The sequence below is a fragment of the Schistocerca piceifrons genome, chromosome 7 (genome assembly GCF_021461385.2).
Source record: "Schistocerca piceifrons isolate TAMUIC-IGC-003096 chromosome 7, iqSchPice1.1, whole genome shotgun sequence".
In the NCBI taxonomy this organism is placed as follows: domain Eukaryota; kingdom Metazoa; phylum Arthropoda; class Insecta; order Orthoptera; family Acrididae; genus Schistocerca; species Schistocerca piceifrons.
In genome coordinates this window covers 103611110-103635452 of record NC_060144.1, presented here as the reverse complement: position 1 = coordinate 103635452, position 24343 = coordinate 103611110, and positions in this window count along the sequence as shown.

The following is a 24343-nucleotide window of genomic DNA, read 5'->3' as shown; positions in this document are numbered from 1 at the left end:
ATTGAGAATCTCACGTTCGCCGCGCAGAGTGGCCGCGCTATTTGAGGGCCGCCCTCCCGCCGGAGGTTCGAATCCTCCCTCGGGCATGGGTGTGTGTGTGTTGTTCCTGGCATAAGTTTGTTTAACTAGTGTGTAAGTCTAGGACCGATGACCTCAGCAGTTTGGTCCCTTAGGAATTCACACATACTCGAACATTTTGAATCTCGCGTTCTATGGAAGTGAGGTGTTCCGTACAACATTCGCTTACATTTGGGGGCGAGATACGGAATGCGTCATGTACGAGACAGGACAGTTGTACGTGCAGTGTCTGACAATAGTGCGACAGTGGCTAGGTACATAGACAAATAGTGCCAATGAGAAATGTAGAACGGACGCCAACAGGAGGACACCGTTCAGCAGTGGGTACAGATAGACTCTGGTACGTGCAGAATAGCCCTATTATCTCGTAAAGTGTTTGTTTCAGGATATACGTTCGTAGCACCTTTTTCTCGTTTTGACCTTTACTATCTCCTCTAATAGTAAGGGACATAAAGGAAAAACACGTTGTATAATGACATATTTCAGCATATGCCGTAGCCGGCCCATATGGTCGAACGGTTCTAGGCGCTTCAGTCTAGAACCGCGCGACTGCTACGGTCGCAGGTTCGAATCCTGCCTCGGGCATGGATGTGTGTGACGTCCTTGGATTAGTTAGATATAAGTAGTTCTGAGTTCTAGGGGACTGATGACCTCAGCAGTTAAGTCCCATAGTGCTCAGAGCCATTTGAACCATTTGAGTATACGCCGTGTAATAGCATCAGATTTGAACCGTGTCTACTAAATGGCAACTAATGAATAATAAATACAGGTGAGGCGGTGATAATGTTACAGACTTTCAGGAATGATGGAGAAGGGTAGATATATCCATTTGAGGTAAGGTACGCTGGTTCGAAAACGATCGAGTCGAAAGTTACAAGTAAAAATCGTTCTGAAACATGTGACTGTGGATCTCTTCAGCTGGAAGCCCTTTTCCTTTCCACATTTTGGATGGAAGTGGTACGGGTCAAAACAAGTAAAAATAGTCCAGGAAAAATGGACTCCATACCTTAAGAGCTAGGAGCACTTGTCCAGTAGTGTTCCATAAGGGCGAAGATGAACAAGTGCTCATAGCCTGCCGCGCGGGATTAGCCGAGCGGTCTCAGGCGCTGCAGTTACGGACTGTGCGGCTGGTCCCGGCGTAGGTTCTAGTCCTCCCTCGGGCATGGGTGTGTGTGTTTGTCCTTAGGCAAATTTAGGTTAAGTAGTGTGTAAGTTTAGGGACTGATGACCTTAGCAGTTAAGTCCCATAAGATTTCACACACTTTTTTCTTTTTTTGCTCATAGCTGTTAAGATATGAACTTTAGGGCGGGTGAACACTGGACGTTTTTTCTTGTTTCGGCGCATACTAACCCCCTACCAAAATTTGGAAAGCTAAGAGTTTACAGCAGAAGAGGTCCAATGCCAGAAGTATCAGAAAGATTTTTGCTGATAACTTTCTACTCGGTCGATTCTAGACCAGGGTCTCTTACCTGAAATTGATACATTTACCCTTCTCCATCATCCCTGAAAGTTTGTGACATCATCACGGAATCACGCTGTGTAATCTAAAAAGTCACAAGGCCTTGTGTCAAGACGTCAGGTTGCAGTGATCCTCATAGCTGAAGAACCAGTCCTGGACGTTCGTGCAAACCGGCCCTATAAATATTGGACAATTGTCTCGGTAGCACGACTAAATGCTTTAGGCCAGCGGTACTTGACGTACAGGTACCGTAGCTTGCGCGTTATTAATATACGTCAAACACGCACCAGGAGGAAAAGATGGGTAGGGGGTCGCTGCGCAGGAAGTGCGCACGCGCGAGCATGACGGCGTGGCTTTGCAGCGCCGAGCCGCGCCGGGCCGCTGCCCCACTCTACTCTAATCGCCCGCCGCTCAGTCCACCGGAGCAGCTCCGGCCCGCAAAACGCTCAGCGGCGCGAGCAGACCCGCTGCACCCGGCGAAAGCGACCGCCCAGGACAGTGGCGCGGTGTCTCGCGCCTAAGGCCGCCTACAACAAATGTACCGTCAAAAGGAGGGCCGAAGGAAGGTACAGCACTCACGCCCCGCCTAGGATTGCAGACTTCTACAACACCCCAATGAAAACTACAAATTCTCATTCCGACCGGTTATTATTTTACTGAGGGAAGAACACGCTCAATGTGTGTTAAAGGGGTTTGTGGAGCTGTACGTAAATTAACTTTTCCCATTCCTAGTCACGGTTTTACCTTTATTTTATTTCCTGCACGACGTGTTTCGGGAAATGATACCCATTTTCAAGTGACTTTTCCGTGTATTATACCATTTATGCGTCATGTTATCGATGTCCGAGATACTTCATTATTGGCTCAAATGGCTGTCAGCACTATGCGCCTTAACTGCTGAGGTCAACAGTCCCCTAGAACTTAGAACTACTTAAACCTAACTAACCTAAGGACATCACACACATCCATGCCCGAGGCAGGATTCGAACCTGCGACCGGAGCGGTCGCTCGGCTCCAGACTGTAGCGCCTAGAACCGCACGGCCACTATGGCCGGCCACTTCATTATTCTGTTGCGTTTACTGTGACATACAAATTTTCCAATTAATGATCCATCTTCTTGTATGACTAATGGCGAATTTGGGGAAAAAAACTCTGCCCGCCATTGTGGTCGAGCGGTTCTAGGCGCTTCAGTCTGGAACCGCGCGACTGTTACGGTCGAATGTTCGAATTCTGCCTCGGACATGGATGTGTGTGATGTCCTTAGGTTAGTTAGGTTTAAGTAGTTTTAAGTTCTAGGGGACTGATGACCGCAGATGTTAAGTCCCATAGTGATCAGAGCCATTTGAACCATTTTTGAAAAAACTCTTCTTGTGGTCCACTTATGCGGAAACTCACACATTGGAAACATCGCTCACACAAGTGTACAGTACACGCCGAAAACAGCGACACTAGAAATACAAAACAGTTTAAATAAGGCATCATTCATTGTTGTCACAAGTTTTGAGATATCATGGTATTGTTCAGAACGTAAGACATACACTGTAGGGGCAGGTGCGGGTGAAGCGGATAGGGCACAAAAAGTGGTCACTGTATTGAACAGTGTAGCTCCCTGCCGATAAGTGGACAGTCTAGTTCTACCACACACCATCGTTATTGTCTGTCAGTTTCATAGTCTGTTTTGGCAAAAACTTTTCTGATTTTCATTCGTCTCGTGTCAGGTAAGTCATTTATACAGCTTAGGGCAAATAAAAGTGGTCCGGCCGAGTGGATACGATTGGACGTGAATTTGTGGCAGCGTTAACGTACGAGCAAAAGACCTACAGTTACTTCCAACAGGATGGAGCACCTGCCCATACAGCCTGCCGAACCTTGGGGTACACTTACCAATCTTCACGCAGAGGTCAGCCTGGTCGCGGCCCTAGCTGGCCACCCACGTCACCTGATCTGTGAATGTGCGATTACTTTGTGTGGGAAGCCCTCAAGTCTAAGGAGTATCGCAACAACTCTCATAGTCTTCAAGAACTGCAGCACAATATTTCGGATGAGATGGCAGCAATTCCAGCAATCCAACATCGACCTGCCTTCATCAGCTTGCTGACCAAGGTCCAAAATTGCTAAGAGATGAATGAAAGTCGCTTTCGACATCTGCTACAGTCATGTTTGCACTGTATTTCCTTTCCCCTGCTGTGTTTCTTTGTACCCTGGTACTCAGTTCTCCGGGCCACTTTTATTTGCCCCACCAAGTACGAGGGTTGGAACTAAAATTGTGGCAACTATTTATTTACAGCTCGTACAAAATAGATACGCGTTTCAAAGTTTTACTGACCTTCAGAGTAGTCACCAGCATCGTGTTGCCAGCGATGTGAAAGTCGTGGGATACTCTTAGCAGTGCCAGTTATGTTAACAGTTCGAGCGGCGCGGTCTATTGCTCGAGGAATTTGTAGCAATTCTGAAGCGAATGCCGGCCGGCCGCTGCGACCGAGCGGTTCTAGGCGCTTTAGTCCGGAACCGCGCTGCTGCTACGGTCGCAGGTTCGAATCCTGCTTCGGGCATGGATGTGTGTGATGTCCTTAGGTTAGTTAGGTTTAAGTAGTTCTAAGTCTAGGGGACAGATGACCTCAGATGTTAAGTCCCATAGTGCTTAGAGCCATGTGAACCATTTGAAGCGAATGCCGTGAAGTGTTTCCTTCAGTTTAGAAATCGAGCTGAACTCACGAGGGCTTAAGTCAGGGGAGTGCAGTAGGTGGTATAGCACTTAGCAGCCCCATCAGTCAAACAAATCAGTAACAGCTTGCACTGTACGTGCTAGAACATTGTCCTGCAAAATGATGGTCAGGTCCCGCATAAAGTGTCATCACTTCTGTCTCTATGCAGTTCATTTTTGGAACACAACGTACGACCAGCTTAGAGACAGAAGTGATGACACTTTCTGCAGGGCCTTACCATCATCTAGCAGGACAGTGCTCAAGCACGTACAATGCAAGGTGTTACTGTACCAATTACTGCACTCACCTGACTTAAGCCCCCGCAAGTACAACTCGATTTCTAAACTGAAGGAAACACTTCACGGCATTCGCTAGAGAACTGCTACAAATTCGTCGAACAATAGACCGCGCCGCACGAACTGTCAAGTAATATGGAAAAACGTGCCGGCCGTGGTGGCCGTGCGGTTCTAGGCGCTTCAGTCCGGAACCGTGCGACTGTTACGGTCGCAGGTCCGAATCCTGCCTCGGGCATGGATGTGTGTGAAGTGCTTACGTTAGTTAGGTTTAAGTGGTTCTAAGTTCTAGGGGGCTGGTGACCTAAGATGTTAAGTCCCATAGTGCTCAGAGCCATTTTGGAAAAACGTTTACAAAAAAGTAGACCGTTAATTTATACTAAAATGAGTGCTGCATAGCTATCAATGCCTTGGCTCACTGCAAACCTTTCTGACTACCTTTGTCCGCAGGACATGTGGTCTCTCTCGTCTGCGAAGCCACAATATGAGGTCGAATTAAATACACAAAATTAACTCTGGTGACCGCGAAATACCACAGCAACTGAACTGCAAGGAATGTGCAAACAACACCAGCAGTTTACACAGAGACGGAGCGGCGTCACTGACACAGTAGCGATCTCTGGAACGCAGATCTCGCCAGAGCGGCAGCAGAGGCAAGAGTGCTTCTCCTCCATACCGCTGGAAAAACCAATCGTTTTCCCACCACTCTTCCTGACGGTACCCTGTACTGATCATGAGTTTCTCACAGCAACCTACGAAAATTTCGGCCAAGTTGCTAGCTTGCTGAGGGTGGCGGCTAAAGAGGTGGTTACGAAGGGTGAATCACCTGAAACGTGCATCCCAAATATAGCGGAAATATAAAATGCTGTTGTTTGATTTTCACAGAATGGTTTGGTAGTCAAGGGTTCGTATTGTTAGCCAAGAGCAGATTGCAATAATACTTAGAAAGCGTATATTTTGTGAGAACATAAACATTTTAAAATGGAATAATGCGTATTGACATAACAAAATTAAAAAGAAGCGTAAATTAGAATGTCAGTAGTGTTTGTTGCAGGGTTCTGGGGAGAGTCGTTTATGAGATATCGCATTTGAAAAGTCAGCGATACTTACTTGTGCCATTCAACCTGCATAGTTGCTAGGTACGATGTTGTTATGTTTGCTTGCAGTGTGTTTGTGCGTTGCTTCAGTGCATTGCGACGTGCTAGTCACTTAGTGTGTGACAGTCCAAGTCGTCAGTCGTCCGTGAACGATGGGATTTACGAACGAAAAAAAATCCGACATGCTCATGGTGTATGGAGAGTATGGGAAGAATGCAGTTCGTTGTTGTACTGCGTACAGGGCAAGATATCTCAATAGACGTCAACCATCTTGGAAATGATTTGTGAACCAGTTCAACCTGTTCCGTGAAAGTGGGAGTGTAGCATATAGACACCGTAACGGAAGGAAACAAGTGACGACAGAAGAGGGAGAAATTAATGGTCTAACTGATGTTGCAGTTGATCCGCACGTTAGCTCCCGCGCAATCCCACGAGGAAGTGGAATGAGTCGGGCGATATAGGTTCCATCCCTATCGCATCTCTCTCCATCAAGAGCTGCATGGAAACGATAATGAGAATCTTGTTAACTTCTGTACATGGACAGTAAGAATGGATACTCCAGGTGCATCATGTATCTTGTTTCGTGATGAAGCCTCATTTACCAATCATGGGCAGATATTCTGTTGACAGTCCCGTTTGGCTTCATCAGGTGGAACATCAGCGTCCAGGGAGTGGTGCGAGATAGTTAACCGTCAGCTCATAGGCCCGTGTTTCGTAGACGGAACACTGGAGTGCACAAGTATCGCAGCGTCCTAAAAGACGTCTTCCACTGATGCAAGAAGACGTTCCTCTGCGGACTAGGAGAGGTACCTGTAGTACCAACATGACGACTGTTCAGCTCACAGTGCACGAAGTACTGAAGCATGTCTTCACGAACTCCTCTGGACGCAGAGGACCGGATTTGACGCCTGTAGACTGTAGACTGTAGACTTTTCCTGCTGGGAAAGCTGAAAAACACTGTCTACCAATTACACCCAGTGATGTTGTTGTTGTTGTGTTCTTCAATCCAGAGACTGGTTGGATGCAGCTCTCCATGCTACTATATCCTGTGCAAGCTTCTTTATCTCCCAGTAGCTACTGCAACCCAGATCCTTTTGAATCTACTTAGTGTATTCATCTCATGGTCTCCCTCTACGATTTTTACCCTCCAAGCTGCCCTCCAATACTAAATTGGTGATCCCTTGATGCCTCAGAACATGTCCTACAAACCGATCCCTTCTTCTAGTCAAGTTGTGCCACAAATTTCTCTTCTCCCCAATTCTATTCAATACCTCCTCATTAGTTATGTGATCTATCCATCAATCTTCAGCAATCTTCCGTAGCACCACATTTCGAAAGCTTCTATTCACTTCTCGTCCAAACTATTTATCGTCCATGTTTCGCTTCCATACATGGTCACACTCCATACAAATATTTTCGGGAACGACTTCCTGACACTTATTCTATACCTGATGTTAACAAATTTTACTTCTTCAGAAACGCTTGCCTTGCCATTGCCAGTCTACATTTTATCTCCTCTCTACTTCGACCATCATCAGTTATTTTGCTCCCCAAATAGCAAAACTCATCTACTACTTTAAGTGTCACATTTCCTAATCTAATTCCCTCAGCATCACCCGACTCAATTCGACTAAATTCCATTATCTTCGTTTTGCTTTTGTTGATGTTCATCTTATATCCTCTTTTCAAGACACTGTCCATTCCGTTCAACTGCTCTTCCATGTCCTTTGCTGTTTCTGACAGAATTACAATGTCATTGCCGAACCTCAAAGTTTTTATTTCTTCTCCATGGATTTTAATTCCTACTTCGACTTTCTCTTTTGTTTGCTTTACTGCTTGCCCAATACACAGATTGAACAACATAGGGGATAGGCTACGACCCTGTCTCACTCCCTGCCCAACCACTGCTTCCCTTTCATGGCCCTCGACTCTTATAATTGCCATTACTGCAGTCTGTTCAGACCTCTCCACTGAAATGTTAGCACGTGTGCAACAGCCATTCCACACCATACTGGAAGCGTGTACTGTTGCTGCTGGTGGTCAATTTGAACATAGCCTGTAATGGTCAACTGTCTCATTACTGGTCAGATCCCACATCACTAGTGTATGCACTTGTGTTGTTCCGGAGTGTGTTCTACCACAGGTATTTTATAATTATCGGTGTGCGAACTTTTCAGAATACAATATATCGTAAACGCCTCGCATTAGAATCCTGCAAGAGACAGCACTGACATTGTAATTTACCCTACTTTTAATCTGTTAATGTCAATACGCATTGTTCCATTTACAAAAAGTGTATGTTCGCACAAAAAATACGCTTTCTAAGTATTATTACGATATTACAATGAAATGAACACCCTTAGCTACTTACACGCGTTGACATACGTAAACAGGGACAGATGAAAATGTAGTGCGGGACAATACGTTGAGAATGTGGGTTTCGCGGGAGGCGTGCCAGAGATAAATCCCTGCAGTCGCGCTGTCTTCTGTGTCCTCGGTGGCTCAGATGGATAGACCGTCTGCCATGTAAGCAGGAGATCCCAGGTTCGAGTCCCGGTCGGGGCACACATTTTCATCTGTCCCCGTTGACGTATGTCAACGCCTGTAAGCAGCTAAGGGTGTTCATTTCATTGTAATTTCATTCTAACGAGCTGCATGGTCACCGATGGTATCTGTTCATGTCCGAAAGAACAGATACCATCTTAGCATATATATTATTACGATATGTTGACTGGCTAACATCACGAGCCAAAAATGGTTCAAATGGCTCTGAGCACTATAGGACTCAACTGCTGTGGTAATTAGTCCCCTAGAACTTAGAACTACTTAAACCTAACTAACCTAAGGACATCACACACATCCATGCCCGAGGCAGGATTCGAACCTGCGACCGTAGCACTCGCACGGTTCCGAGCCGCCAGCATTCTGTGAAAACCGCACATCAATAGCACTTTCCATTTCCGCAGTATCTGCGGTGCAAGTTTTAGGTGATTCAGCCTGTATTACTGACTCCACCTCGCCAGAGGTGGGAGAATTGATTATATTGGACCCAGCTGACCAGCGAGAACTTGGCGAAATATCGTCGCCTGGCGTGCGTCGTTATAATACTGAAATGCCAGTGGCAAAAAAGGTCAATAAATACCAGTGAAAAATGATGTGACGTCCACTACGGACACATTTCAAAGTGTGGAATGGGAATAAGGGAAATGGTGAAAGTCAGTGCTTGCATAAACTCTGCTCCTCTGGCATAAAGGAGCACCATTAGGGCAAGCTCTCCCTCCATCGGACGCAGTTGCTCTCGCGACGCTCCTGTCCGATACCTGTGAGCCTCAGTAGCCCAGGGCCGACGGCCACACCACAGCGAGGCGCAGGTGAGCTCCTTGCCCGTCACCGGGGTATCCGGCGGGCTGTGCAGCGCACTGGAAGTCAGTGTGCTCTGTACAGGGCGCGCCACGTCACACGTGGTACACCGACTCCGCTGTCCTCTCCTGGAACTCTGTGTACGGCACACAACGACCCTGGCCTCTCTTACCGGTTCACCGCATTGTGCTCCCGTTCGTCTGACGCACTGCCTCTATACACTCACAGTGTCACAGCACGTCAATGCCAGCATTTGAGACTGTGCTCTAGTGTGCCGCTAAACTTGCGGTGCTCGGAATTTAGCACTTGGTATTGGCGCAATAGTTAAGTGACGAGAGAGAGACAAAGACAGTCACGTCTTCTAACGTCATTGACCAAATGTCATCGACAGCGACGTCAGTCGCACCACGCGACGCCAGGAGTCGGACCGGCCTGCTGCAGGTCGAAGCCGAGCGAGGAGCACCAGCGACTGCCGACGAGACGGTACACTAGGCCTCTTGTCTTTGGGAACAGACTGCTTGGGAGTAGCGAGCACAGCCTTTGTGAATCACAGCAATCTCTTACCTAGCTAACGGGAAACTACGGGTATCGTTTTGAATTATCTGTGGAGTAGACAATCAGTCTTCACCTGACTGGGAATTAGCCGGCCGAAGTGGCCGTGCGGTTCTAGGCGCTGCAGTCTGGAACCGCGAGACCGCTACGGTCGGGCATGGATGTGTGTGATGTCCTTAGGTTAGTTAGGTTTAACTGGTTCTAAGTTCTAGGGGACTAATGACCTCAGAAGTTGAGTTCCATAGTGCTCAGAGCCATTTGAACCATTTTTTTGACTGGGAATTGATTACATGTGGTGTTCCTCAAGGTTCTATCTTGGGTCCTTTGCTTTTTCGTGTGTACATTAATTACCTCTCGTCTGTTAGATTGCCAGATGCTAAGTTTGTTTTGTTTGCAGATGATACAAATATTTCAATAAATAGTAAGTGAAGTACAGACTTAAAAATGGCTACTATTCAAATTTTCACTGACTTTAACTAAGGGTTTAAAGCTAATTCATTGTCAGTAAACGTTGAAAAGACCCACTACAAGCAGTACCGAACCCATAAGAGATTTTCTTCCAGCATGTGTATAACATATGAAGACGAGCAGATAGAAGAGGTTGACAGTGTTAAATTTCTGGGACTACACCCGATAATAAATTCAGTTGGAAAGGGCATAACACAGAATTTCTGAAGTGCCTAAATAAATTTGTATTTGCAATGCGAATGATGGCAAAGCTTGCATACTTTGTATACGTTTATTCTATTATGTAATATGCGATCACATTCTAGGGTAACTCGTCAAACGGGGCAAATGTTCATAGAGAGCAAAAGTGTGTAATGAGAAACATTTGTCGTGTAAACTCAAGAACATCGCGTAGAAACCTGTTTAAGGAAGTTGGTTTCTAACCACTGCTTCTCATTATATTCATCCTTAATGAAATTTGTTGCCAATAATACACCTGTGTCCAAAATAAAGCAACAAACCTCTGCTTCCCCGTCATGTGTCTAATTCACGGTATAATAATACCAACTGTCAACATTTGTCCGTACGATGGTGTTCTGCGCGGAAGATGGCATTCCGGTCGAGGAACAACCACGCCAACGATAACTGTCAGGACACCTATCAAATAAGAGTAGTGTTTGTCGGGTAGCCCCACATCCACAGACGGTGCAGTATGGCACAGAGAAGACGCCTACAGACTCTCTGTTGTGGGGGGCTATAGGAAGAATGGAAGCAGGAGAGTCAAACTCATGTGGCCCAATGACTTGATGTGAATCGTTCTGTTGTTTCTCGGACGGTTTATGGAGACCGAAACTGTATCCCGAAAAGGACAGGGCTGACCACGTGTGACATCAGAGAGGGTGGACCGTTATTTGATTGTAAGGGCACGATGGTACCGCGTTAGTAGTGCACGGCAGATGGCACCAAAGCTCGCACCTTTCCCTGAACGTGTTGTATCGAGGTAAACGGTGTACAGAAGGCTTCAGCAGAGTGATCTTTATTGTTGGAGACCTGCTGCATAGGTACCTCTGACTCGTCTTTATAGAAGGGGAAGTCTTCAATGGAGACGTTAACATGCCTCCTGGACAGTCGAACAGTGGGCCAATGTTCTTTCCACAGATGAGTCCCGAATTGGTCCGGAGAGTGATACTCGATGGATTCTTTTCTAGAGAGAACGTGGAACAGGATTTCGGGACCCAAACGCTGTAGAGAGAGACCGATATCCAGGAAGGCTTGGGCAGGGATTATGTTGACAAATCGAACACCTCTTCATGAAATTATATTGGTGAATCGGCAAGGTGTAACAGCTGTCAGCTATCATGACGAGATTTTGGGACCTCATTTTCCGCTGTTGCGAGGTGGTGCGGGCCCAGACTTCGTACTGATGGACGATAATGCTCGACCTCGTAGAGCACGGGTGGTTGATGTTCTCTTGGAAACGGAAGATACTGTGCGCGTGGCGTGGACTGCTCGCTCTCCCGCCTTGAATCCCGTAGTGCAGGGCTTCCCAACCTTTTCGCTGGTGGACCCCTTCTTCAGTCGAAAATCCATGGCGGACCCCTAGTCTGTTCCCAATGAACAACTCGGCCGTGGCGTTCCTCCTGCCGGTTAGTAAGGCGGCAGGAAGTGACCCTCACGCGTCTTCTGATTGGGCACTGTCCTCTCACACATAGCGTTCTATTGCGGCGGGTGGATCCCCCGTTTTGTGATGCTTGTGGTGTGCACATCTCTGTCCACCACATTTTAACAGACTGCATTTTATACCGTGATGCAAGGGCAGAAGCACAAGTTGATGGGTGAGCCATGTCACGGCTCAGCTCATTTGATTTACCCGCTAGATTATCTCACTTGTTTTCGCCGCAGCGATAGGGGGCGTGGTCGCTGAGCGCTGTTGGCGCTGGTGCGCGAACCAACAGTTTTGGGAGGACGGCTCGGTCGGGAGAGGGCGACAGGACGGAAGCGGCGGGGAGTCAACTGGTGCCTGCCGATTAAGGACTGCGATGAGTGTGGCTGTTTGCGAGCATGTGGGGAGGACGGAATACTCGCTTGCTTAGCGTCGTTCTCCATGACCAGCTGTTGTTTGTTGGGCCTAGCACTCGAGTGTAACAGGAAACTGCATTGGTGTGCAGAATGAGATTTTCACTCTGCAGCGGAGTGTGCGCTGATATGAAACTTCCTGGCAGATTAAAACTGTGTGCCCGACCGAGACTCGAACTCGGGACCTTTGCCTTTCGCGGGCAAGTGCTCTACCAACTGAGCTACCGAAGCACGACTCACGCCCGGTACTCACAGCTTCACTTCTGCCAGTACCTCGTCTCCTACCTTCCAAACTTTACAGAAGCTCTCCTGCGAACGAAGGTGAGTCGTGCTTCGGTAGCTCAGTTGGTAGTGCACTTGCCCGCAAATGGCAAAGGTCCCGAGTTCGAGTCTCGGTCGGGGACATAGTTTTAATCTGCCAGGAAGTTTGCATTGGTGTGGTTCTCGTCACCTGGCTAAGGCCGAAATTTTCATATACTTTTATTATATTTAATGATCATTATTATGGAGCTGGTACTTGTAGCCAACATTTTGTGCACTATTTTACGATATAATATATCCTTTACTAACAGTACCTTTATGTAATCTTTCAGAGTGGGGCTGCATGTTCTTCGAGAGAATGTTTTAAATTTTTTTTATTGCTAAAAGTTCCTTTTAAACTGTTAATTGTATTAACTTGGATGTATAACCAATTATTGTTAAATAATAAATTTGTGTCAACAAGGCTTGGACCAAATAAATGTGCCTACAATTTCCCCATCCTGGCTGTGCTACCGTCGGTACACCACAATGGGGATCTGACCTGTGTTTTAGCTAATGATGAGACGTGTGTGTCTAGGGTTTTAAAGTTTTGTGGTGTGTCTGGACTCTGGCCTAATCTTTTAGGCTGGAGGTTTTAGTGTATTGCACAGTGGCTGGCTCCTCTATTTTTCCTTGCGGTCAGCCAGCCACTTCCATCTGCTATATTGTTTTAGCTCCCTCTACCACTTTCTTCCCGTGTTGTCCATGTTTTACTGCTGCATGCTTCGTCCCACGCTTCGGTGTGGGTAGGCTCATATTTTTCCAAGCTGTTACCTGTGTTTTACGTTCTGTTTTAGCTTACTGTTCTGAGTCTCTTCTCGACACCCGTCTCAATCTGTTGCTGAGCGGGCGCTGAAGACGTTGCCGTCGTGCGCCCATACAACCCTCTCCATCCATCCATCCACATCCTGACAATGATCGAGAAGGTGAGTATTATATTTATGTTTCTTATGTTACGCTTTCTGACATGTTCCGCACCCACGAGGATCTCTCATTTTTGGGTCTAAGGTCTGACAGCAAAGAGAACATGTGGGGCAGCGGATGGAATAATTGTTAATGTTCATCAAACGCCACGCTAATAATGGTAGAATGTCTGTCCTGCAGCGGCACGTGAAAATACGACATACGCAAACTAAAGATAGATCATTAACGTCATCCCAAAATTAACACTTCACTCGAAAACGATTTCATGGTTACGCGTACCCCGAATAACTTACTACTGCATCCGAGGCTGTTTATATCAACGATACCGATGCGACGCGACTCCCGGCACAGATGGTGCGCTAATCAGCGTCTGGAGAGAACTGGGGCCTTCTTTCTCTCGCGCAGCGTACTTACATACACTCCTGGAAATTGAAATAAGAACACCGTGAATTCATTGTCCCAGGAAGGGGAAACTTTATTGACACATTCCTGGGGTCAGATACATCACATGATCACACTGACAGAACCACAACCACATAGACACAGGCAACAGAGCATGCACAATGTCGGCACTAGTACAGTGTATATCCACCTTTCGCAGCAATGCAGGCTGCTATTCTCCCATGGAGACGATCGTAGAGATGCTGGATGTAGTCCTGTGGAACGGCTTGCCATGCCATTTCCACCTGGCGCCTCAGTTGGACCAGCGTTCGTGCTGGACGTGCAGACCGCGTGGGACGACGCTTCATCTAGTCCCAAACAGGCTCCATGGGGGACAGATCCGGAGATCTTGCTGGCCAGGGTAGTTGACTTACACCTTCTAGAGCACGTTGAGTGGCACGGGATACATGCGGACGTGCATTGTCCTGTTGGAACAGCAAGTTCCCTTGCCGGTCTAGGAATGGTAGAACGATGGGTTCGATGACGGTTTGGATGTACCGTGCACTATTCAGTGTCCCCTCGATGATCACCAGTGGTGTACGGCCAGTGTAGGAGATCGCTCCCCACACCATGATGCCGGGTGTTGGCCCTGTGTGCCTCGGTCGTATGCAGTCCTGATTGTGGCGCTCACCTGCACGGCGCCAAACACGCATACGACCATCATTGGCACCAAGGCAGAAGCGACTCTCATCGCTGAAGACGACACGTCTCCATTCGTCCCTCCATTCACGCCTGTCGCGACACCACTGGAGGCGGGCTGCACGATGTTGGGGCGTGAGCGGAAGACGGCCTAACGGTGTGCGGGACCGTAGCCCAGCTTCACGGAGACGGTTGCCAATGGTCCTCGCCGATACCCCAGGAGCAACAGTGTCCCTAATTTGCTGGGAAGAGGCGGTGCGGTCCCCTACGGCACTGCGTAGGATCCTACGGTCTTGGCGTGCATCCGTGCGTCGCTGCGATCCGGTCCCAGGTCGACGGGCACGTGCACCTTCCGCCGACCACTGGCGACAACATCGATGTACTGTGGAGACCTCACGCCCCACGTGTTGAGCAATTCGGCGGTACGTCCACCCGGCCTCCCGCATGCTCACTATACGCCCTCGCTCAAAGTCCGTCAACTGCACATACGGTTCACGTCCACGCTGTCGCGGCATGCTACCAGTGTTAAAGACTGCGATGGAGCTCCGTATGCCACGGCAAACTGGCTGACACTGACGGCGGCGGTGCACAAATGCTGCGCAGCTAGCGCCATTCGACGGCCAACACCGCGGTTCCTGGTGTGTCCGCTGTGCCGTGCGTGTGATCATTGCTTGTACAGCTCTCTCGCAGTGTCCGGAGCAAGTATGGTGGGTCTGACACACCGATGTCAATGTGTTCTTTTTTCCATTTCCAGGAGTGTATAAAGCCGCGGTGCGGACGCCTAAGGGAACGCCTGATCAAATCTGCTCTCCCGACTAGCTGCTGGGCTAGTAATGCACCACTTTAAGTTATCGAATAAATCATTGCTTCCTTTGCTGATGGCCGATGAAGCTCTCAATTTAAATATGCAATCAGCACACAGGTAAGTAATCATAATAAAAGTCTGACGTGGCTAAGTCAAATATTTTGGGCGAGATAATTAATTTAATTGCACTACATGCAGTGGACGAGCTCTGAACTTGCCCTTTGGAGATACGCTATCGCTATAGTTTTATAGTTATTCAGTTGAAACTTCTCAAATCTTTATGACTATAGCGGATCTCCCTTCTACTTAAATTTAAACATCCTAGCTTTATTTATTCGCCTACTTAATCTATCTTGCTTCCTTAATTTCTAAGACAAAAACCAGAAAATCATGAATTTCAACTAAAATTTTAATTTGTCAGATCCAGAATACTGTTTCTACAAAATTATTATGCAAAAGGAATCTAAATATAAATTTTTAAGTTTCTAGCTCTTTTCTGTTGCGCCAATGATTTTTACAGAAAAACGTCCAAATTTCGAAAATGGTTAAAGTTATTGAACTGATATTCAACACATATCGGACTAGGCTGGCACAAAATGGAAAGACTGATGAAAATTTTATAAGGTGAGAGTAGGCTGCTTCCCTACAAACATTTGTGGAAATTGCACAGCTAGAGTCACCGGAAGGACGCGCTGCGGCAGCTGGCGGGTAGGGGCGTGCCATGCTAATGCCGGCGTCAGCAGAGCTGCGGGCAGCCGGGCGTGGCGGCACGGGCCGCTCGTCTGTTCCAGCAGCAGCGCGCCTGCTCTGCTTTGACCTGCCGCTTCCTCACCGCCGACGTCTGCCCGCGCCACGGCCGTTCAACCCAGGGCCAAACACTATGCACGAGACCCTGCAAGTAGTCCCGTACTTCACGTTACGGCCCGCAGGCACGCCTTTTCCGTATTGTGACGTCAATGGACTGGGCGGTGGCTGCAGTCGGCAGGTGTTTTATGCTCAGTCAGCCTCACGGTTTCTTCACTTTATACGAATCTCTCTCTCTTCTCAGCGATCACAGGCCCAGTAGACCACGCGCTGCATCAGCGATCTGCTTCCACCGCCTTCTATCTCTCGCAGCCTCTCTCCATTCCTAATGCTGCGATGTCCTTCTGTAAGTAGGCTGTTTAGGTTTTTATATTGGTAACGCCAAGTAGCGCTCTGTATGAAAATCACTGGCTGTGCTGTGTGCAGACTGTGGCTGGTTTGCGTTGTTGGAATGTGCTATTGGTTGGGCAGTTGCCTGTTAACAGCGCGTAGCGTTGCGCAGTTGGAGGTGAGCCGCCAGCAGTGGTGGATGTGGTGAGAGAGATGGCGGAGTTTTGAGAGCGGATGATCTGGACGTGTGTCAATGAGAGACAGTAAATTTGTAAGACTGGATGTCATGAACTGATATATATTTATATATATATATATATTATGACTTTTGAACGCTATTAAGGTAAATACATTGTTTGTTCTTTATCAAAATCTTTCATTTGCTAACTATGCCTATCAGTAGTTAGTGACTTCAGTAGTTAGAATCTTTTATTTAGCTGGCAGTATTGGCGCTCGCTGTATTGCAGTAGTTCTAATAACGAAGATTTTTGTGAGGTAAGTGATTCATGAAAGGTATAGGTTATTGTTAGTCAGGACCATTCTTTTGTAGGGATTATTGAAAGTCAGATTGCGTTGCGCTAAAAATATTGTGTGTCAATTTAGTGATGATCAGAATAAGTAAAGTGAGAAATGTCTGAGTACGTTCAGCTCTGCTCAGTTGTTTGAAAATCAAATAACGTAAGAGGTTTATCAGCACAGTCATTCATTAATTTTTCTAAGGGGACGTTTCACTTCTCTATGTCACCTTTCCACCATGTACGAGGTCGGCCCAGTGGTCTTGTTGCCTGGAGAGTTCCTTCAAATGCTTTCTTGGTGATTCTGTTGTTTTCCATTCTGGTCACATGTCCAGCCCATTGCAGTCTCCTACTTTTTAATTTCTGGATGGTAGTGGGTTGCTTCATTAACTGATAAATTTCATTGTTCTTTCGAATTCTCCATACGCCATTCTCCAACACAGGTCCCCAGATTTTTCTCATTGCTTTTCTTTCGAAAGCATTCAGTTTTTCTCTTTCATTCTTTGTAAGCGTCCAGCTTTCTGAACCGTACAGTACTATGGGGCAGATAATAGTGTTGTATATCTTCATCTTTGTGGTGATTGACAAAGCTTTCCTTTTGAATGGGTTGCTCAGTGAGTACAGACATCTTGACTGTTATCAAATGGTGCGATAGTGGGAAATGATAGTATGAGGAACGCACAAAAACGGAAGAGATTTAGTGCGGCAAAGGATATTTGAGGGGTGGAACGTCAGTTTGAAATGCATCAGCATGCTCATAAGACTTCTTATTTTACAGGGTGACCCAATGGATATTTAAAATTTGAAAATTCATTTCTTCACGGAATTACGTAGATACAGACGTAAAAATGGACATGCATGCTAGAAACACAGAGAAAGTGCACAAGATGACCAACAAATGGCGCTTCATATGATACAAAAGCAACAATTAGCATAACAATTGATTACTTTTGAATACATTATGGGAGTGGCAGTGATCAATGTGTTACAACTATTTACTATTAAAATCAGTCTTGATCACGATTTATTTATTAAGGTAACCGGTTTCGACCACTACTGTGGTCATCTTCAGAGCATTGAGTTGGAACCTCTTTCAGCTGGAGAATCACTACAGTAGTGATTCTCCAGCTGAAATCACTACGGTAGTGATTCTCCAGCTGAAAGAGATTCCTACTCAGTGCTCTGAAGATGACCACAGTAGTGGTCGAAACCGGTTACCTTAATAAATAAATCGTGATCACGACTGATTTTAATAGTAAATAACAATTGATGTTTAGCAAAGTCGATATTTTAGAATGAAATTTTCACTCTACAGCAGAGACTGCGCTGATATGAAACTTCCTGGCAGATGAAAACTGTATGCTGGACCGAGACTCGAACTCGGGACCTTTGCCTTTCGCGGGCAAGTGCTCTACCCACTGAGCTATTTTTTTATTTTTTATTATTATTATTATTTTTTTTTTTTGCTTTTAGAAATCAGGGTTGGTAAGGGGAAATCTTTTGTGGGAATTTCTATTTATTTATTAATTTTTATTTAATGTTTTTAATATATTCTTAATTTGGTTCTACTTCATATCACAACAAAAATAAATGTACCTAGCACCGCTTCGTGCACTGAGTAAACAAAACAATATCTCGGCACGTTCCTACACCGAGGTAATGTATATGAGGAAAACGAAAAAGAAAGTGCTGCGTACATGATGCAGAAGGGTGTGTCGCTACGCTCCTTGCGCTTCATCATCCAGGTACGTCTTCACGTATGTCGAATGTTATCCCACCGAGAATAGAACTTAGTCTTGTCAGCTCACTCAGTGGGTGTCTTCTCCTACCTGTTCATGATCCAGCTGCGTGAAGGGTCGCGTAGGGCACTCCCTAAGTGATTAGAAAAATACTGTCCCTATTTTGAGTTCCGTACGATCTCGCAATGACGTTCTTGTAGGCATTTCCAAAAGTCGAATACATCTTTAGGTCTATCGTGAAGTAAGTGGTGTACCGCATGCCCGCGGATACACGTGACTGCGTTCGTTTTGGTGCGCGGAAAATAGTAGAAACCGAGGTGTAATGTGTTCCGGAGTCACTCGTAAAAAATACGACAAAATTTGTCACACCAAGCGCCATACGTCTTCTGCCGCGCCACATGTGAGACGGTGTTCGTCCGTGTCTGACACCCCGCAGTCTACACATAGAGTCGATTCCGCCATATTTATTTTGTGGAGGCGTCATCGGGTGATCTGTTTACCATTGACTCTGTTGTAACATGTGGATCGGACGTCTGTATCCAGTGTAACCGCGTGTAACGTCCGCCACACCACCTTCCAATTAACCTGATAGCTTTTGGTTCCCACGATGTATGCCGTTGGACATGATATATATCCCGCGCCGACGCCTGTTTCGTCGGTGGTACTGCGATACAGATATAGCTGTATTCCCAAAGTAATAGAAGGGTGGGGGTATGTCTTGCGTCGTCAGTGGGGGCATAATGGAGGGCGGAGCTAAGGACTCCAACAGCAAACCTGTCAAACTTTCCGGGTGGTGGCGCCACAGCTTGATGTATCTACCCAAGCACAACTCACGCCCCGTCCTCACAGCTTTAATTCCGCGATTTCAGGTAATCCCGCTGCCAATAATCACACGGATTGAGGTCTGGAGACCTGGGTGGAATTAAAGCTATGAGGACGGGGCGTGAGTTGTGCTTGAGTAGCTCAGTTGGTAGAGCACTTGCCCGTGAAAAGCAAAGGTCCCGACTTCGAGTCTCGGTCCGGCACACAGTTTTAATCTGCCAGGAAGTTTCAAAGACGATATTCTCTATAACAAACCCTTAACATGATGGCCCTTATTCATCAGCAACACCTGTAGTCGAAGAAAAATGCTGCGAACAGTTGTGTACAGCATATCAGCAGGTGGTTGAGAAATTGCAGTCGGATATTGTCTTTTACCCTCCCTAATCATGTCGGACGATCGTGGTAGACTTGCGGTTTCAGGAAACCCCGCGACCAATAATCACACGGATTGAGGCCTGGGGACCTGGGAGGATCAAACTTGACGAACGAGATGGCTTAGCACGCGATCCTCACCAAACGATGGGTGCAAGAGATGTTTCACACGCGTAGCAGTATGGGGTGGAGCATAATAGCCATGCCTTCCAGAAGGTGTTTCGGAGTGGCCGTGCGGGTCTAGGCGCTACAGTCTGGAGCCGAGCGACCGCTATGGTCGCAGGTTCGAATCCTGCCTCGGGCGTGGATGTGTGTGATGTCCTTAGGTTAGTTAGGTTTAATTAGTTCTAAGTTCTAGGCGACTGATGACCTCAGAAGTTAAGTCGCATAGTGCTCAGAGCCATTTGAACCATTTTTTTTTTGAAAGTGTTTATCGGCCAGCTTATTTTATACACGATTCTCATGCGGCATCACTGACCTGCTGCTATCCAGCACCATCTGTTCGCACTCGTTTTTAGTTTCAAGAAATCTGAATAACATTTCAGCCACGTATGTCAATCTCTCTACGTGCATTATTCCATGAATTAGAGCATTTTATTCTATTAAGTACACTGAAGAACCAAAGAAAGTGGTACACCTGCCTAATATCGTGTATGGCCCCCGCGAGCACGCAGAAGTGCCGCAACACGACGTGGCATGGACTCGACTAATGTCTGAAGTAGCGCTGAACAGGACGCAATGAATCTTGCCGGGCTATCCATAAATCCGTCAGAGTACGAGGGGGTGCAGATTATTCTGAACAGCATGTTGCAAGGCATCACATACATTCTCAGTAATGTTCATGTCTGGGGAATCTGGTGGCCAGCGGAAGTGTTTAAACTCAGAAGGCTGTTCCTGGAGCAATTCTGGACGTGGAATTGCCCAAGTCCGCCAGAATGCACAAGGGACATGAATGGATGCAGGTTATCAGATAGGATGCATACGTATGTGTCACTTGTCAGAGTCGTATCTAGAAATATCAAGGGTCCCATATCACTCCAACTGCTCACGCCCCACACCATTACAGAGCCTCCATTAGCTTCAACAGACACCTGTTGCCGGCCGCCTTGGAAGAACGGTTCTAGGCGCTTCAGTCTGTAACCGCGTGACCACTACTGTCGCAGGTTCGAACCCTGCCTCGGACATAGATGTGTGTGATGTCGTTAGGTTCGATAGGTTTAAGTAGTTCTAAGCTCTAGGGGACTGATGACCTCGGATGTTAAGTCCCATAGTGCTCAGATCCATTTGAACCATTTGATTTTAGATCCCTGTTGACATGCAGGGTCCACGGGTTCATAAGATTGTCTCCATACCCTCACACGTTCATCCGCTCGATAGAATTTGAAACGAGACTCGTCCCATCAGGCAACACGTTTGCAGTCAACAACAGCCCAATGTCGACATTGACGGGACCACGCTTTACGCTTTGTGTCGTGCAGTCATCAAGGGTACAAGAGTGAGCCTTCGGGTCCGAAAGCCCGATATCAATGATGTTTCGTTGAATGGTTTGCATGCAGACGTTGATGGTCCAGCATTAAGATCTGCAGCAATTCGTGGAAGTGTTGCACTTCTGTCACGTTGAAAGAGTCTCTTCAATCGTCGTTGATCCCGTTCTTGCAGGATCTTTTTCCAGGCGCAGCGATGTCGGAGATTTGACCTCATACCGGATTCCTGATATTCACGGTACACTCGTAAAATGTTCGTACGGGAGAATCAGCGCTCTATCGCTATCTCGGACATGCCGTGTCCCATCGCTCGTGCGCTGACTGTAACACCAAGTTCAAACACACTTAAATTTTGATAACTTACCATTGTAGCAGCAGTAGTGGATCTAACAGCTGCGTCAGACATTTGTTGTCTTACACAGGCGTTGCCGACCGCAGCGTTGTATTCTGCCTGTTTACATATCTCAGTATTTGAATACGCATGCCTGTACGAGTTTCTTTGGCGCTCCAGAGTATTTGATTGTTTATATTTCGCATACTCTTTGATACATTAATCATGGAAGCTTTTTTGTGAATTTTAAATTTTTTATAGAGAACTGAATGGTGAAATACCGAGCTTGCAGCTGGTTGTCGTTTACTACACGCGACGACATTTCGGCTGGGCACCTGCGAGTCCTTCTGTGCGATTTGAGGCTGACCCAGTCTTCCTCCATTGCGGAGCTTATCAACGTGCACTTTGCATTCCGCGGATGCGTCTAGGTCATGGTGACTGGCTGACCAGACTACCGGGCGCTTCGGGAACTCAGCTGTCTTCGGGGTTACCATCGCTTACAGTAAATTGTGGAGATGACGGAGTTCTAGACACCGTAAGAGTAGTGGCCGCCGTCACGGTTCACCAGATTTCCCACCATGCGCAAGTCCACGGCTTCTTTACTGACGGAGCCCGAAGAAGATGCTGCGGTAGCCAAAATTGTTATTTTATCGGAACCTGAACACCTGGTGGAGACACAGTGTTCAGCAATAGCGAACTTGATTGGTTGCAGAAGGCGAGAGCAGTTGGTGAATCGTTCTTCCACGGTGTCTGACCTATGGAAGCCGTACAACATTGTCAAGCATTCCGCAATAACGAATCGTCTCTCATTCATGACGGAAGTTCTACAGTCTTCCATGATGGGCGGAAAACCACTTTTACCTGCAATTTGCGAAGAATTCTGCCAGTCTTGACCGAAATATTGGCAAGAAACGAAATGAACGGTAGAGATTTTGGCGATGTGTTCTCCTCTGTATTCACTTCCTTGGTTTTCGTTTTAATTGTTAATCTGCTGGATAGAATAACCATTTTCCCAGAACACTGTCTTTTCGGGGGTGGGGGTGGGGCAAAGCTCTTTAGGCAAGCTATCCGGATCTCATAGTGAGCGAGCTGTGTGCGCATGTCGTTTAAGCACGGTCATAGTTTTTGACGGTGAAAACGTAAATTCAAAACGGTATTTCTGCGCTTACGATAAACTGAATGTCCGTCCCTAGCGAAAACGTCAACGGAAGGCAGAGAACCAACTTTGCCAATTTACATAGTAACTTGGATGCTCTCAGGAATGGAGCTGAGGCGATGTAAAAAACTCCATTAGTTTTTCTTCTCCGTGAGGCCACACTCCTCGAAAATACAGCTGAAACTAAAAACCAGAAATAGGATATAGAACAGAGACCGTTAGAAAAATCTATAGCTTCTATTCCATTTGTTGGCAATATTGAAGACAGTCTGCCACTGCTCAACACATTATGAGTATCTCCAGTGGACTCTCTATGCAGCGTGGTAAAACCATATTTTTGACCACAGCAACATCTTCTTGGAATATTAAAGAATCCGTGGAAAAGCGAATGGCGAGAAATCTTTTGACGAACCGAACCGAGACTGTACCCCCCCCCCCCCCCCCCAGTGGGATAATGCGTGGGACCCTACCACGTCCAGACGGCAGATGGGACAGCTGAGTTCCGCTACCCCAGCAGCCAGGGAGCTGACCGCCGGCAACTGGCGTCTCTCCGTCACCGCCATCTGTAGTTTTCATCAGTCCTCAATAGCAGTAAACGACGACCGGCTGCAAGGTCGAAACTGCTGTGAACATGGTAGTCATGTGTCTGAACGTCCACCTTAATTCTGTACCACAACTGGTTTAGCCGCAAACGATGTTTAAGGAAACTGTGGGAACCGGCAGCACTTAACATCTACGGTATGAGACGGGAAAGCGACCTAGGCGTCTTGGGGAGCGGTGAGGGGCCAGAGAGTCCCCTCACATCCACTATCGGCCATCCAGACCCGGGTTTCTGTTTTTCCCTAAATCGTCTAATCTGAGTGCTAGGATGGTTGCTCTGAAGAGTAAACGGTTGACTTCCGCCTCCGACATTGCTCGTTCTCTCCACGCGCTCTGCCTCTGATGACCTCCACCTCTTCCTGCCTTCCAGATAAGAGTTGTAAGACGCAGGGCTCAGCAAGAGACACCTATATCTACACCAACAATAGAACTGCAGTGTTGTCTGTTTGAACACGATAACCTCCTAAAATACTGCGCGCATTTGCATGGTGTTTTCACAGGTAACTTGAGCTTCGCTTTGGACAATGTATAGGCTTTATTTCTTCAAAAAAATACCGTAATTTAAATTTTTAACGCGCCATGGAGAAACATATTTATCCTTTGAAAAAGCTGTTTACTCTTTCACGTTGCAACTGCATCATATTTGTGAAAATGCCTTTCTTGATTTATGTTTCGTATGTAATACTATTCAACGTAACGAATACAATACTTGTACAATTCTGAACGTGTTTAATCCAGATCGTTTCAGCAGTTTAGTCGTGAAAACATAACAGACAGAGTTACTTTGCTGCTTGTTGTTTTCTTCTTTGCAAGAAATAACCTATATTAATTGAGTTACTTTCATATTTAATAATATTATACCAATATTATTAAATATGAAAGTAACTGAATTAATGTACGTTATTTCTTACAAAGAAGAAAACAGCAACCAGCAAAGTAACTTTGTCTGTTACGTTTTCACGACTAAACTGCTGAACCGATCTGGATCAACCTTGAAGCTTGATTCTCGAGG